The sequence below is a fragment of the Callospermophilus lateralis genome, chromosome 6 (genome assembly GCF_048772815.1).
Source record: "Callospermophilus lateralis isolate mCalLat2 chromosome 6, mCalLat2.hap1, whole genome shotgun sequence".
In the NCBI taxonomy this organism is placed as follows: Eukaryota; Metazoa; Chordata; class Mammalia; order Rodentia; family Sciuridae; genus Callospermophilus; species Callospermophilus lateralis.
The window spans coordinates 39,404,478-39,409,954 of NC_135310.1; positions in this window are offsets into that span (position 1 = coordinate 39,404,478).

The window sequence follows — 5,477 nt, forward strand, 5'->3', positions numbered from 1 at the left end:
ATACAAAGAAGCATACAAGTAGGTAAATATAGAATTTATTTGTAATACTGTTTTGGCAGATACTGATAATGGCCTCCCTGGTATGTATTTATTCTCATTTTTGTGGCTAGCAAAATGTGATTTTGTTCCAAACACCTTACATGTATGGACATATGCATATACATATATGTTTATATAAATTGGGGATGATATAGCTATAAGACAGAATCTGTTGGCCAGTAACAAAGATGACTTCTGAGACATTTCTAAAATAATTTTGCTATCCTAATATAAGAAAACCCTTTTCTCCTGGTTACTTCCTTTCTTTTGTCCTGTCTGTCCTTCGTATGTGAGGTTACAGAGGGCAGATTGTTTATGCTTTTGAAGCAAGCTTGAGATAAACCTGGAGGATTAAAGCCGAAGGAAAAGGATAGTGGAGCAAAGACATAGAAGAATCTCAAAAATGACTAATGACATAGTAAAGCACTTATACTTATTAAAGATAAATATTTTATTTCATTCAGCATTTTACTAGAATATCTATTACATTGATCAATTGAAACCCTTGATGAGATGTCAACTAAATTGATCAAGCATTTATTGCAGAAATACTAATAAAAAAATAAGTTGAAGCAATTGACAAGAGATGGCCAGAAATTCAATCCAGATGACATGGTACAGAAAAAAAAAATAGAAGAGAAGATTTATGAAGAAGAGGCTATCTAATTTGGAAAATTAGAAGATAAGAAGGAATCAATAGAATTGAAGAATGAAAGTGAAGGGAATAAGTGAATGAAATAAGAGGAAAAATAAAAGTGGTGATCATAGTGCTACATTAGAGTTTAGTATTTCATAATGAAACAGTTCCAGGTAGCAACAAATTTCTTGATCTAGCCAGAGGTAATAGTGGGTCAAGGGAAATAAAGACATCTGGAGTTGAGGTCAAGAATATGCCATTCACACAGACAGTGACAACAGGCAGGAAAATGAGAGAATATGAGTAAAAAAGGAAGACTATGCACTATTAATAAGTTTTAATGAACATGTGTAAATGTTATCAATAATTGGCCTGTGGAAAAATAGAGCATAGTGCAGATGTTTTACATGAATTTCAAGAAGCCAATTTTTATACATAAGAGAGTAATAGAGACTAAGAGACTAAGAGAGTCATAGAGACTAACAGTACTAAGAGTACTAAGTTCCTACTCATTGGCACTTGGAAGTGGATTGCACTTAAATTCCTAATTATCTTTTTTAAATTTATTTTTTATTTGTTCTTATTAAACATGACATTAGAATATATATATACACATACATACAGAGAGAGAGAGAGAGAGAGAGAGAGAGAGAGTGTGAGTATAACTTCCCATCCTTCTAGTTGTGCATGATGTAAAATTACATAGGTAGTGTATTCATATATGCACATAGGAAGTAATGTCCAATTCAGTATTCTATCTTTTCTATTCCTATTCTCCCTTCCTTCCCTTCATTCAAATTTGTCTAATCCAAAGTAATTTTAATCTTCCCTACCCCACCCTCATTGTGATTTAGCATCCGCATATCAGAAAAAACATTTAGCCTTTGATTTTTTGAGGTTGGCTTACTTCACTTAGATGATAGTTTCCAGTTCCACCCACCAGCAAATGCTATTATTTCATTTATTTTTATGGCTGAGTAGTATTCCATTGTGAAAATATCACATTTTCAATATCTATTCATTTGTTGAAGGGAACCTAGGCTGATTCCATAGTCTAGCTATTGTGAATTGAGGTGCTATAAATATTGATGTGGCTGCATCACTGTATAATGCTTATTTAAGTCCTTTGTTATATGGGTCAAATGGTGGTCCCATTTCAGATTTTCTGAGGAATCTCCATACAGTTTTCCAGAGTGGTTGCACCAATTTGCAGTCCCACCAGCAATGTATTGAGTGTGGTGGCACACTATTATAATCTCAGGGGCTCTGGAGGCTGAGGCAGGAGGATCACATGTTCAAAGTCACTCTCAGCAAAATCAAAGCGCTATCAGTGAGCAACTCAGCTATGCAACTCAGTGAGACCCTTTTGCCGCAGTCCGGTGCAGCAAAATAACGGGGGGGTGATGAGCAACTTGTGTACATTGATACAGCAGGAGTGGGAGCCATTTATTGTACGACAGTAGGGGTATATATACGTAATTATACACAGCTTATCTTAATTAACATAAACTAGATACAGCAGTCAATCAATAAGGAATCTTCACACTTAATGGCTCACTGGCATTACTTCACAAACCACTCCCTTTGGCAAAATGCCAGGAGCCATCCTGACTTGTTTACAGACCCTAACATTTCCCCCTTTTGTTTAATTTAAATAATGACCATAGTGTTTTTTACACAAACACCATAAATAATCTGCTACAAGCAGAAGGGGAGGATACAAAATGCCACAATACCAAGCCAATTGATGGCTCCATGCAAGAAGCCCTTGGAAAAATTATACCAGCAATGACACCATTAGCAAAGATATCGAGTTACAATTTGTTGTAGATTACAGTTTGTTGTCTCAGTCCAGGTAAAGCAGTGTCTCAATAGACTAACTCACAGTCCAGGTAAATCACAGTCCAGGTAAGTGCTGCAGGCAGCTAGCTTAAATCACAGTTCAGGTAAGTTCTGCAGGCAGCTAGCTTGATCCGAAGTCTCTCTGGTTCTCAGCAACACTGGAAATTCTTCCATCCTCACCAGCACTGGGACAAGGCAGGAATTCCGGCAATGCTGGCTAAAGAAAATCCTGTAGTATTCTACCAGGCACTAAGAAAACAACCTTCTGAACAACTTAGTACATTATCTCAAGGTTTTTTACATTTGAAATAAGCCTTAATAGTGCTCATTACTCATCAGCTTCCAGGTGTGGGAGAACCATCCTAGTTACTGGCCTTGGAAATGATCAAACTTCAGGGACAAGGGCGGTCCTCTGCCTGCAGCATCCCGGGCAGCCCCAGATGGCCCCGAGAGAGTCCAGGGAGTGCCCTGGACTCAAACTGCCACTAGGCACAGGGAGCAAGAGCCTGCGAGACTGCTCCCTGTGCCTCCCGGTCAGGTTTGGATTTGGGCTCTCACAGTGGCCTCCCGCTCCCAAGGTGGGGAGCGGAGAAGAGCTGACTGCCGCCGCTTGGAAAGTCCTTGCTGCACCATGACCAGCTCGCGCACGTGGCAGCCACCAGGCCAATTCACGCACCTTCCAGTAAAGAAAAGTATTTAGTAATAGCCTTTTGCTGCAACTTTTTTCCTGATAATCCTTCTTCTTCTGAACTTTTTTTTTCTTTCTGACTAGAGTGCCTGGGCTCTTATCAACACATGCCCTAACTATTCTTGGTTCCACTGGGGTGCCTCCTTCCCTCAGTAATTTACTTCTCACCCCTTCCATATTTTCATCACAAAGACAATACAACATTTCAAGACAAAATAAGACACAAACATACTGTATCAGTTTTCTCCATTTTCTCAAAATGGCCATTTTTCCTCTCGCCCTATCTGTCTAGGGACCAGCAAATTTGCTCCCATCCTATCTAGGGACGGGCAGCTTTTTTTTTTTTTTTTTTTCCGTCTCTTACCCCCGAGTGTTCCAGGGCTCCTGGTACAGGCCACCATCTGCCACAGCCCGGCTGGCTGGGCAAAATAACCAGGGGGGTGACGAGGAACTTGGGAAGGTTGATACAGTGGGAGCCATTTATTGTAGGACAGTAGGGAGATATATACATAATTACACACAGCTTATCTTAATTAACATAAACTAGATACAGCAGTCAACCAATAAGGAATCTCCACACTTAGTGGCTCACTTAACGGCTCATCTCAGATTTGGAGATGAATAAGAAGGACAAAGAAGATTTCCTTTTCTAGCACAAGACACAAATGCAGTCACTAGTTTCTGATAGCAATCTGAGGAATTATGTCTACTTGCTCTATCTTAAAGGCAAGAGACATTATGAGGTGATTAATATCATCCTTAGAATCTATTTAACCATTAATTTTCCTAAAATTCTTCCTTTTTAAATTTTATTTCTGCCACCTTGAGTATTTTCTCCCTGAATACACATATAGAAAGAAGAGCTCAAGGAAAAGAGTCTCCTGAATATGGGCTCTGGGAAGAGAGTAATGGGAGCAAACCCAAACCCCTTCTAAAGGGTAATAAGGAAAATGATCCTAAACAAAACAAAAAGCAAATATGAACAAAATGGCAGCAGGCTCTCTTTGTTGGCCACTTTCTCTGCACCAGCCATCAGGTGAGAACTACACACTATGTTCTCATTTACTCTTCAACTCATGCAAGTGAGAGAGGTTTTATAAATGCCTTCTGTCAGTTTAGCTCCAAAATTGCTTTGGTCCCAATTGCTATGCCTGTTACAGCCCATGTGCTTCATCTCTTTGCTTTGTCCCCAACTCTACAAAACTGCCTCTTCATTAACTTGTTGGAATTTAAACACCTTGGAAAGCAGGGCCTTATCTTAACTCCTTCTGATCCTTAATTCTAGGTATGGGATTTAAATTTAGGATTGTTACTCCATAGTAGAAAATTTCTCAACTTTTTATTTCACTCTGCACTGTTCAAACCTGGATTATATTTGGCATTGATAAACAACAATAGGTTAAGTGAACATCAACCTATTGGCTCAAAAACAAAGTTTCTTAAGTGAAATTGAAGTGGAATTTTTGAGCACTTAAATAAACTTCAATCAGAACTTACAAGGACCATATAATGTTAAAATGAACTCAAAAATTTATAGATTAAGAGCAAAAAAATTATTTTTGGAAAGGGTAAAGATGGTTCTTTAGTGACATTTAATCCATATTATAATCTGAATTCTGAGAATGATTAAGACTTTGTGATGGTTAATTTTATATGTTAACATGTCTGAGCTATGATGCTCAGATATTTGGCCAAATATTACTCTGGTAATTACTCTGGTGTTTTGGGGTGAGGTTTACTTTTGAATCCGGGACTTTTAATTAAATAGATTGCGTTCTGTAATGGAGCGAGACCTCACCTTGTCAACTGAATGCAACTGAAAGCAACAAAAAATCCACCTCTCCCAGACAAGAGGGAACTGTCCAGTGAACTACCTTTGGATTTCATCTACAACATTGATTCTTCGTGGGAGTGCCTTTGGACTCAAACTAGGACACTTTCCTGTATCTCTAGCACCTCCCAGCCAACCCTGCCCAATCCTGTGAGCCAATAGCTGACAGGCAAGTGCAGGGAAGAAGCAGAGGCCCTGCAGGGGGTGAGTGTGCTACTGGCTGCCAGCCCCTGGTCAAAGCCCAGGACCGGCTTCTGAGTTTAGAGGCAGGAAGGGATGGTTGGTATTGGTGGAGCCCCAGGAACCTCGCGCTGTGAGGAATTCTGAGCGCTTGGGTCATAATTGACCCTAGCAACGCTGGAGGACATTCTGGGCAGAGAAGTGGACGGTGATGGACGCGGTTTTCGGAGCTGGTCCGATGGATCACTGAAGTGGCGGCG